Source organism: Delphinus delphis, chromosome 5 (genome assembly GCF_949987515.2).
Source record: "Delphinus delphis chromosome 5, mDelDel1.2, whole genome shotgun sequence".
NCBI lineage: Eukaryota > Metazoa > Chordata > Mammalia > Artiodactyla > Delphinidae > Delphinus > Delphinus delphis.
In genome coordinates, this window is record NC_082687.1 from 103208700 (window position 1) to 103220819 (window position 12120).

Below are 12120 nucleotides of genomic sequence, written 5' to 3' on the forward strand. Positions count from 1 at the left end.
CTGTCTGAGAGCGCAGCGGCAGGCTACAAAGGACCGGGAGGCGGGGACCGCAGCGAGGGCGGGGAGGGACCGTGACGAGCCCTCGCCGCAGCGCGGAGGGCGGGCAGCAGAACCGCAGTGCCCTCGCCGCCCACCCCGCTCCCCGCCCCCAGGCTGAGCGCGGGACGCGAGGAGTGCGAGGGTTGCTAACCGCGAGCACGCACACGCACAAGCTCCCGGGGCACACACAGGTTGGTACTAGCACACCAGACAATTATGCCATACAAACACGTGAGAATTGCACAAACATGCTGGCACACACAAGAGTCGATTACACTACACACTCCCTAGACATATGTAGGCTCTTTCACGCACATCAGAGACAATTTTGCACACACATACATGCTTGTACATATTCCTAGTCAGACACACACACACACACACACACACACACACACACACAGACACCAGAAATTCTCAGTCACGCAACCCAGCGCATAGACAGAAACACTCTGAGATTGATTGCACAGCCAGAGAGAGACTCTCACACACTGGACACTGCATTCATTCACTCAGCACTATTACATTGAGTGCTCTGCTGGTGCCTAGCACGTTGTTGGCACTGGGGACAGCACTGTGAACAAAATAGACCGAGTTCTGCCCTCTGGGAGCTGACATCCTAAGGAGGAAAGAGACAAACAGACACATAGTGTACCGGGCAGTGCTGCACACCAGGAAGGATGAAAGAGCAAAGAAAGAGGGATTCTTTCCTGTGCTGGGTCCACATTCACACTGACAGACAACAGAAGAACACACTTACATGTGAACCAACGACTCACACATGTACACGAGGCTCATGCCTGCAACATCCACACAACAAAGAGATTTTCACACCGAAGGCAAACTCACAAGATGACTCCACGCGCATAAACCCCGACAGGACGCCCACACACAAATCCACACCAGAAATATGGGCAGTCGGGAGCTTAAATAGAAACGCTCCAGAAAAAGACACACAAAGAGATAGATCATCTCACACACGTGCACACACTCCTGTCAGTCACCCAGACAAATATTCCCCATTCCAGGGTCACTTCCCATGACCCCTGATGCAGCGTACCCCTGCTGAGCTAGGAGCTTGCAGCCTGGGAGTCCAAGGCTTCCTCTGACTAGGGCCAGGGTGAAGGGCGAGGGGCCTGGGGGTCACTCTGCTGGGACTCCCCTCTACCCCTCTTCAAAGCCAGGTGCCATGTGCCTTCCCTAGATACCCTTGCTCATTTCTCCCTGATCATTATCAGGCAGAGAGTCCTAAGAGTCTCCAGGGACATGGTGGTCCCAGCTGCTCTTTCTGGATGGGTGGAATCACCAGCTGCCGACCCACTCCTCGAGCAAGTTCAGACATGCGGCAACAGGCTGGGTGGGGACCCAGCTGGGAACTTCAGTGCCTTGTGCTGCACCCCACCTCTCACCCTGCCAGCTTCCAGTGCTGGGAACTGTCCCTTCAGTACCCGGCCTCACCGGTTCCAGGAGTCCCAGACTCTGCAAGACTCTGGGGTGCAGGGCAAGTGTGTTTTTAATGAAACCTTCTATCTGTCCTGTGAAATACTGTTCCCAGCACATTCCAGGCAAGGAAATTTCCTGTTGAAGACCACATAGAAACTTCTAAAGCTCCAAAACTATTTGTGGTGACCAAACTCATAGAAACATCAGAGAAACCAAGAATCTGAGTTAGATGAAATTTTGAGGTCAATCCTCGTACTTGGTTGCCTGAATCTGCTCTCACATCTTGAGGAGACTGTCTCTCCAGCTTTGCTTAAATACCGCTGGTGATGGAGATCTCACTACTTTCCAAGAAAACCCTTTTCATTGGGAGAAAGGGTAGGCAGTTGTCAAGATTAGGAGGGAGTAACACAGAGGGAGGAGAGAAAGAGTTGTCTTTGTGCAGAAGCAAGAAAGTATAAGAATAATTCCCACCTACAGGGTTTACTACATGCCAAGGACCATTGTAGACTTTTTACATACAGTTACTCTTTTAAGACTCACAAAGACCTTTGAGATATGTACCGTTTTAGCCACCTTTTACAAATGAGAAAACTGAGTCTCAGGGAGATAAGTACCTTGTCTAGGGTCACAGCTGGTAAATGATGCCACTTTGAATTGAAACACAGTAGTCTGGTCCCAGAGTCTGCATCTTAACCAGTATCATTTTCCCTCCCCCAAGAAGCCTGGCTGAAGAGCTCCCACTGGGAAAGGGGAGACAAAGGCATGAACCTGGCATAGTTAGAAGAGACTAGATTTTTGAGTTTGAATCCTGTCCTCCATGCAACCTTGGGCAACTAATCATTCCACATTCATCCAACACACATCTTGGGCACCCACTGTGTCACTGACTTTATTTTCCTCCTGACTTTACTAGAGAAGGGGGATCTGACTTTTATTGAGCTCCTACCATAGGTCAGGGTCTATGAACACACTGTTTATTTCCACACATTACATCGTGCTTTCAGCAGCCCCCTTGGGAGATGTTGTCCCCTCCGTTTCTAGGCTGGAATGCTGGAGATGACAAAGCTCCAACCTACTTCTCAAGTTAACCTCCAGGAAGTGACCATGCTGGGATTCCAACTCAGGCTTGTCTGAGTTCTTTCTACAACATCTCCTCATCTCAAGACCAGTAAACCCAGTGTAACAGAAGAAGGGAGGCAGGAAAAAAAGCCAGGGTATAAGTTAGGAAATGCACCCACCAGCCTGCAGGGAGACCAAGGGGAGCAGCGTCTGTCAGAGGCCAATAGAGGAAAGCCCAGGAGACCTGAGCAAACTGCACTTGGTCCAGAGGATGGCTGTCACCTTCCCCTCCTGCCCTCTGATGGCTCTCAGTCCTCCAGGGAAGGAGTGCTCATAAGTGGATTAAACCATGACATCTGGTGAAGGACAGGCCTCTGGCTATCCTGTCAGATCAGGAAGGCTTCGGGGTGAGGGCAGCGAACAGAGTGGGCAGGGAGAGGACAGGAGATGCCACTCAGCTCTGATCCATCAGGACTTTTTTGGCAAGCACACACACAAAAAAAAGATTTTTTAAAAAACCTCGTAAGTTATAAAAATGAGAAAAAGGGAATTGTAGTTTATTGTTAGGTGCATAACACTCAGCAAATCTGTGAGGCAAGTAATGGATTAGCGCACTCATTGTGGAAATAAGGAAAAAGGTTCAGAGAAGTAAAGCAACCTCCCTAAAGTTATATGGCCAGAAAGTGGCAGGGATCCAGTGCAAATGCAGGCCTGTTTGATTCTAAAATGTTTGTTTTCCTCTGCTGCCTCCAAATCAGTTCATAGGGGATTGTGGTGGGCAGAATAATGATGCCCTTTTCACAAAGACGTTTACCTCCTAATCCCAGAACCTGTATATATGTTACCTTACATTGCAAAAGGTAACTTGCAGATGTGATAAAGTTCAGGATCTTGAGATGGGGAGATTATCCTGGTTTATCCAGGTTGGCCTAATGTAATCACAAGAGTCCGTAATAAGTGAAAGAGGGAAGGAGACAGGAGGGTCAGAGTCAGAGAAGGAGATGTGACAACAGAAGCAGGTGCCACAGCCACAGCAAGATTTGCAGATGCAATGCTGTTGGCTTTGAAGACGGAGGAAGGGAGCCCGAGCCCAAGAATGCTGGCAGCTTACAGAATCTGGAAAAGGCAAGGAAGCCAATTCTTCCCTACAGTCTCCAGTAAGAACACAGCCTGCCAATACCTTGATTTATAGCCCAGTGAGACCCGTTCCGGACCTCTCTTCTCCATAACTGTAAGATATTAAATATGTGTTGTTTTAAGCCCCTAGATTCATGGAAATTTGTTACAGCAAAAATGGTAAACCAATGCAGGCATATAACGGATCGTACAGGACATCACTCGATTACTTGTGAGAAGTGGATTTGACTTCTGGGAAGATCATTTATTCCCCACCAAAAATGAAGAGTCTCGGGTTCGTTGCCTTTTTGTATTGTGTTAGGGTCGACAACACTATGTAAGGAACCATCAATAAGTTAAACATTCAAAAAAGAAAAAAACAACTTTAACTGTGAAAAAGGATACATTTTAATGTACAAAATTACACAAATTATACATTTAACTAACATAGAAAAATACATCTTGGTAACAAGAGAAAATGCCAGCCTATTTTACACAAGATTGAGCAATCATTACAAATCTTGAAAACACAGAAATGGGTATTGAGTCCGATTCACAACTGGTCAGGAATCTGATGGGCATCTCCGAGGACTGATTGCTCTGTTCATTTCACTGCAGGCAGGAGTTTGGGGACAGCCACTGCTCCAGGACCCAAGGGAGGGTCCCACTGCAAAACATCCAAAAGGAAGTGGGGTCCGCCTATGTTGCCAGACCACTTCCATGTGAACCAATGCTTCTAACCGAGGGGAGGGGCAGAGCATGGACTGCCAAAATTCTGACCCGGTGTTGAGTAATAGAGATGTATAATATAGGAGTCCTTTTAGATTCATGCAATTGCAAGGTGTCTAGTTATTGTGCATTTGGGATCCAGGAGGAAAGTACACAGTTTCCAAACTGATGTCTGTGCTTCACAGCTTTCATGTGATATCTGCCCAGGATTCAACCTGGAAGAGTGAGGAGACCGGGGAGGTTCTGCCAGAATGAACTCACGAGCCACATTCGTCACCTTTGCCAGTGACACCCAAGTCCCTTTCCTGCTTCACCAGAAAAGTTGGTTGTGCAAATCTGAACGTTGGGAGATCATCTCAGTCACCCAGCTGAGGTTGGTGGTGCATGTCCCACCATGGCACTGAAATGTGTCTGGACCATTTTCAAAATGTTGAGGGAAGGTTCTCAATGTTCACAGAGCACTAATATGTGCTGAGTGCTTTTAAAAAAAAACCTGTGCTCTCTCATTAAGGCTCACACCTTCCCTAATGTTTCCCTGGAGGACATTGAGACTGCGAGAGGTAAGTATTCCGTTCAAGCTTGCACAACCAGTTGGTGGCAGAGTCATAGTTCGAACCCCAGGTATCTGGCCCTTAACCCATTCTCCAATGTCTGTGACAGGCAGAACTTGTCCTTGTCCTGATGTAAAGTCTAAAAGTTAATAGTTATAACATTGCTGCATAGATATTTATTGTCCCCATCACTTTCAATGTCCTGTTTGCAAACAATGTGTTATATCACTTTACTTTAAAAAGAAAATATGGATAGAGTTGATACCGAGTTTTCAGCACATTCGTCTTTCTCTTCCCTTATTCTACCACCATATAAAGGTATCATCAGTCTACCTTTGGGCATAGCCTGATGATGTTTTTCAAAGACAAAAAAAATCGTTATTAAAGCAAACCTTATTTTGATGGTATCAATTCCCGCATTAGTCTTCCCACGACTCTATGTAATACCTTTATGCCAAGGATGCAGACGTCAGATTGGACGGGAGCTGTGCTTGCTGAAACCAGAGTAGGATTTAGAGAAACGGGATAAAGCAAGCCCAATCCTTCCATCCTAAGCCTATTGACTTTTTAAAAGCAGTTTTAGATCCAAGGCATATACTATCTTTTTCTAGAAACTCTCACAAAACAGGAAAGAGGACCTAATACATCCACAAACCCCAGGGCTTTCTTCTTCTCTGCCCATTAAAGTATCAGAGAATTTCCAAAAAATTTATTTCAGAGCCGGGTAGGAACCCAGCTGGCCATTGGTGCAAACGCCGAATAGAAATCTGTTTCTATTTGCTTACACAACTGGTCAATTTATATATCACACTGGACTTAGAATATCTACTTCTGGAAGATTTCAGGATTCAAGCAACTGTACCCAAGAAATCTCCTTTGTGTACCTATTGCATCGCTCAATTGTATAATCTGAACTTTCGTGTAACCATGCCCTGATCAGCCCCCAAGTGCTTGGCATCCAGCTCTGCTCTCAGTGGAGTTGAATGCTACAGCATGCTACGTATTTCATTTTCATAGGTCCGCTAGCTGCTTAAAAGGTGAAGTTACCACGCTGACGCATGGTCCAAAATATTCCAAAGATGAGAACTATCTTCCTGTCAACTCTGAGGATACATCTCTTTCCTAGCAAGGAACAAAAATAACTGAGTCTGACACAAAAGAAACACACGATGGCATCTGGGAATTTAATTAACACACGGGATGGGAGAACGAAAAGGGACTGTGAGGCTATAGCGTTGTGGTTCTCTCCCTGGCTGCCCATTAGAATCACTGGGGGGCTCTTTAAAGATCTCTGCCTGGGACCCACGCAAGACAACCTGACTTAGGTGGCCTGGAGAGGGAGCTGGGCATCGGACTTCTAACTGCTCTCCAGGTGAGTCCAACATGCAACCAGGGTGAAGAATGATCACTACAGAGGGCAATCTTCTACTGGTAGCCTAGAGAGGGGGCGTGGCAGGGTTCATGCCACACCTGTCCCCTGACTCCCAGCCCAGAGCCCCTCCATCTGCAAGGCACTGTCTGAATACAGAAAAAGAGGCTGATGTCTAAAATATGTCAGAAATGTCTAGCACCCTATTTTCCGATGTGGACTGAGTTCTCAAGAAGTTTCTCATTCCAGACCTGGAACTTCACCCTGGAATTAAACAAGAGCTGTGAATCTCTTAAAAAATAGCTTACCAGCCTGATGTAAAAAGCCACAGTCGAGTCTGGAAGTTTACTCAACAAATTGCTGAGTAACACAAATAGAAAGAAAGAAGCTCATCTTTTAAAGGATTTGGGCTCCCCGTCCTCTGCAATGATGGATAAGTAAGCTCATACAGTAATCTCATCACAGAGAGATTCATAAACTTTTGATCAACTTCATTTTTTTTGATAAACTTTTGATGCTGCTTCATTTTCACACTGGGAAACTAAGGTAGGGAAGGCTGTGAAGGGGTGGATTTAAACTACAATCATCTCAGCCTAGCTAAGAAGTAAGTGAGTTTTCGTGATATCTTGGGATTCAGGGCTTCCCCAGGGTGAAACGTGGGGAAAATTCTTTGATAGAATAAATGTTGGTAAGTGATGACATGTGGATTGTAATCATTAGAAAATTAGTTGCATCAGACCCAGATCTAAAATTCCAAATCAGAAGAACGGGCATCGTGGCACAGCTGGAGAACCCTGTATGAAATATCAGAACCGGATTCGGCTCCATATGCCATCAAGAGGCTGTGTGACTATGGGTGTTCACTTAACCTCTCTGGGCTTCAGTTTCCTCACCTATCAAACGGGAAAAGGCAAGGTGCTACTGCTAAAGTCTCTAGCTCTAACAATGGACGCTTCCAGATCTGTTATTTTAATTACTGCACTACTGGCCTGCCTGGGAAGGGCAGAGCCATCAGACCACGTGGACTCCGTGTGTCTTTGCTTCTGCCACACCTCTAGTGAACCTATTTTAAGTACACTGCCTAGCAGTTCATGGGGAAATGTTGCCATGCCAACTCGCTGGCTGTTGCTAATCACGATCTATGAATGTGCAGTACAACCATCTGACAAGCAATTCTCTTCTTCCTTAGCCTGGATACCTCTTCCAAACTGTCATAAGACAGACCACCTTGTTCATAATAGCACACAGTAGGTACATAATGGGTGTGCATTTAACTAATGATGTGAATTAATGACATGAAAGTGTATGCACCACACTGAAGTCTGCAAAGTGCTTTCCCATAATGCAGTGTATCTATTAACGCTCCCAGCAGGTGCTAAGGCAGGTATTTTATTGCTCCATTTGCCAAGTGAGTAAACTGAGGAGGGGAAGTGAAGTTCCCATGATCTCGGAGCTAAGAGGTTGCAGAACCCAGACTCCAGACCAGTGATTCTGTTTTAAACCCTAATCTCTCTCCTACACCAGGTAGTCTCTCATCTCTCCATCACGTGAAGGTCAAATCCTATATATTTATGCAGAACTTAAGAGCTGACCAAGGGCTTTTTCCATCCACCTTCCCGTTTCACCCATCCAAAGCCTAAAGGTAAAGAGGTGAGGCTCTGCCGGGGCCACACCTGGCCTCTTAGGTTTCCCAGGTACAGTGGGATGGACGGCTCCCCTCAGGAGGGTCTCACTGGCCCTGAAGTGACTCAGAGGCCCCTGGCAGGGACTCTGAGATGGACCGAGGTAACAGAAACAGCACGGTGGGTAGAAAGACCCAGTAGTGGGTGACAGTAGGGGCTCAGGACAAGCATGCCTTCTGGGGCAAAGCACATGTAGCAACAGAGATGAGCCTTGAGGGTGAAGCCAGGGCCCCTCGTAAAGCCAGCTCAGAAGAAGCACTTCATGAGCGATGATCGGCCGACTAACCTATTGACTGATATAAAACCTGCCCACGGGAACAGGAATTCGGTCTGTTTGTTCCCTGCTGTAACTCCAGGTCTGTAGCGGTCCCTGGCACTTATGCTGGTTGGATGTAGGAAGGAGCCCCAGTGAGCGACACACCTCAACCCCAAGAACACACGAACCCGGGAGAGCTCCAGTGGGAGGCTAGAAACTACACTTTTTCCTCTTTTTTTTTTTGGAAATATTCGGAAAACATGCCATACTTTTCACCTGAGAGAGAGACTTCTGCTTGGGAAGGGAAGGAGGGAAACTAAACTCTATTGAGCATCGACTCTGTGCCAAGCACCTTACGTTTCTCACCCACCTTGTGCTGGGGGTCTGCAGCTCAGAGAGGCGGCTGACCTGCCAGGGCCCCCAGAAGGTAAAAGGCAGAGGGTAGGCTCTGAAATCAGGCTGAATGACTCGGCAGCCAGGCTGTCCCGGTGACACCAGGACATCACATCTCTTGCTGGGTGTTGCTCTGCTGCCGTGGGGATTTGGAGCCCTTGAACGCAGCCCTCACCTGTTCCAAAGTAACCCGTGTGAAGCACCTGCTGTGTGCCAAGCCCTCTGCTGCGGCTCTAAGCTTCCCTGTCTCAGTTACTCCTCAGAATAAGCCCGTGGGGGAGGCATGGTCCCTTTTCCCATTTTGCAGATGAAGAAACAGACCCCCAAACCCTAAGCTGCCTGCCCCGTCTGTGCTGTTAATAAGCCCCTCATATCCCAACCCCACATTCCAGTCACCACGCATCCCCTTCTTTCTGTCTCAACGATCCCGTAAGGATGTCAGAGAAGGTTCTGTCTCTCCCATTTCCCTCCGAAAGAGGAATCTTAGGCTCAGAAAGGTCAAGGTCACAGGGGCAGGCAAGTGGCAGAGCTGGAACCAGACTCCAGTCCAAGCCTTCCTGGATGACAGCAGTCACATCACAATCCCACCCATGAGACCTTGGGCACAGCTCACTGTGCCTCTCTGGTCTCTGTTTCTACCCATAACCGGAGGGTGCTGGGCAGACCAGGCAGGTGAGGTGGGGAGCGAGGAGGAGACCAGGAGGGATTGGGGACCTGAGGCACCCCAGGCTGTGGGCCTGTCGGTAGGGGAGGGAGTGGCTGGCCTCATTCAGCTCTGAGTGTGGCCAGGAAGCTAGAAGCCCTGAGTTGCCATTCACTATTTTTCCAAAAGAAGCCAGAAATCCAGATATTAATGAGAAATCTCTTGGCTTTTACATGTTATTTGCTAATTCCAATATTAACAAATACAACATAGGTATTTGTACCCCCATGTTCATGGCATTATTCACAATAGCCAAGAGAGGGAAGCAACCCAATTGTCCATCGACAGGTAGATGGATAAGCAAAATGTGATCTACCCACACAATGGAGTATTACTTAGCCTTGAAAAGGAAGGAAATTCTGACACATGCTACCGCATGGATGAAACCTGAGGACATTACGCTGAGTGAAATAAATCAGCCCCAGAAGAAAAAATTCTGTGTGATTCCACTTATATGAGGTCCCTGGAGTCAACAAACTCATAGAGACAGAAAGTAGAAGGGAGCTTGCTAGGGGCTGGGGAAGGGGAAAATAGGGGATTAGTGTTTAATGGGGACAGAGTTTCAAACTGGGGAGATGGAAATCTTCTGGAGACGGATGGTGGTGATCGTTGCACAATGACGTGAATACATTTAATGCCAGCGAACTGGGCATTTAAAAAGGGTTAAGATGGTAAATTTGATGCTACACATGTTTTAACCTCAATTAAAAAACAAAACAAAAAACATAAGCTAAACAAGACATGTCTGTGAGCCAGATCTGGCCTGAGGACTACAGACTAGGAACTCTCTGAGGTCTGTCCTATGGGTCGTGGGACCTGTGTGAGCCCAGCCCTGGTTCTGCTGAGGTCCCAGACGTGAGGGCAGACCCCACCCCCACCAGCTGCCTTCCTGCCATCAACCTCTGCCTCAAGAAAGAACTCAGCCAATCAGGTTGCACCATGCACAGCCTGCTTTTCATTCGGCCTTTCTCGGGGTGCTAAGGTTTCAGCTGTCCCTGTTAGCCCCTTGGTTGCTGGATGAGGTGACCTCACAGCCCTGCAGTTTACAGGGAAGTCTTTAAGAAGGGGCAAACCCTCTCGGTCTGAGCACAGCCACTGGGCCACAAGGCTCTTTAACTGCTGGGCCAGACGAGCAGAAACGGGGCTGCAGTACTTCGGGCACTTTGGGGTGCTTTGGTTATTTGTGGGGGGTGGGAAATTCATGGACACAGTGGCCTGAAGTGACTTATGTTTAGGAAAGAAGAAATCTCCGCTTATTCTGGCAAGGAGGCTGGGTTCGGGACCTTCCCAGCTGACCAGAGGCTACCCCACAGAAAGGACCCAGATGATGTTTGCTGCAGTGGGACGAGCCTCCTCTGACGGAGGACTCAACGCACAAAGGGGCTACAGACTCATCAGAGGTCCAAGCAGGGAGGGATGCTGGAGGGCACGCGGTCACACCCATTTCACAGATGAGGAACTGAGGCCCAGAGATGCCAAGGGATGGCCTCAAAGTCACTGGCCAGTTAGAGGCAAAGCTGGGTCTCCAGGTTCCTTAATAAGAGTCCTTCCCCCCTAGACTAGCAGTGCTTGACGCTTGGGGGTCCCAGTCTCATTTGAGAATCTAGTGAAATCCATGGCCTCTCTCCCTAGGAAAGTGCTCACACACATACAATGTTTTGCACAGGCTAGCCCAGCAGGAGCTCTAGAATAGCAAGATGACTACTCAGATGTCTCTTAAACCATCATGCTGCCAGGCCTCACATCACCCATCTTGGGTGGCAGCTGCGTAGAACTGTGATGAGTACTTACGGCAGACAGCCCTCCTGAGCAGACGTCAGTGCATGAGTGAGAGAGGATGGAATCACACTTTACCAACGACAATGATCCCTGACACATGGGAAGCACCTTAGTGTTCAGGGCACTTTCGCAGCCACGAGCTCATTAGGTTGTCGGAACAAAACTCTCAAGTAGGCTTTAGGCCTCTCACACCGATGAAGAGGTGGAAATTCTAAGAAGGTTAGTAATCCGTGCAGGAACAAAGCTTAGGAGTGGCTGAGCCAGCCAGGACCTTGGGACTCCAGCCCCCGGCTCCTTCCGCCACTCTGTGCCAATACGTACGGGCTTCTGACAGTTAACAGCCATCTCTTTGGTTCCCTGGTTGGTATTATACAGAGTAGAGACGTTGTCAAGAGTGACTTGAAATAGGAAGATGGTCGTTTGGCTTGTAGCTCAGCTCCCTGGAAGGGATCGCAAATCATGGGGCCACCTCGGCTCCGCTAGTCAGTTGGGAGGGATGTAAATATTTTCCAGTTTGGTGTGCTTGCCTCTGTGCTGTCTTCTTTCCTGCAACAACAACAACAACAAAAAAAAACCCAGGGAGATGAGTTCTTAAAGGGAACACACCAACCAGCATGGTATCTACATGAAGCCATCTGAACACATAAGCTTTTAAGATGCTGGGAGTCTCACATTCATCTCAAGTTGTGTTGGGTTTAAATCATGATACGTGTATACAATTCATAAGCTGCTCTCTCTAGAAAAGTACCTTAGCTTAGAATAAACAATGCCCTTTTTATCTGGAATTTTAAAAATATTTTATTGAAGTATAGTTGCTTTACAATGTTGTGTTAATTTCTGCCGTACAGCAAAGTGATTCAGTTATACATATATATTCATTTTCATATTCTTTTCCATTATGGTTTATCACAGGATACTGAATATAGTTTCCTGTGCTATACAGTAGGGCCTTGTTGTTTATCCATCCTATGTATAATAGTTTGTTTCTGCTAATCCCAAAC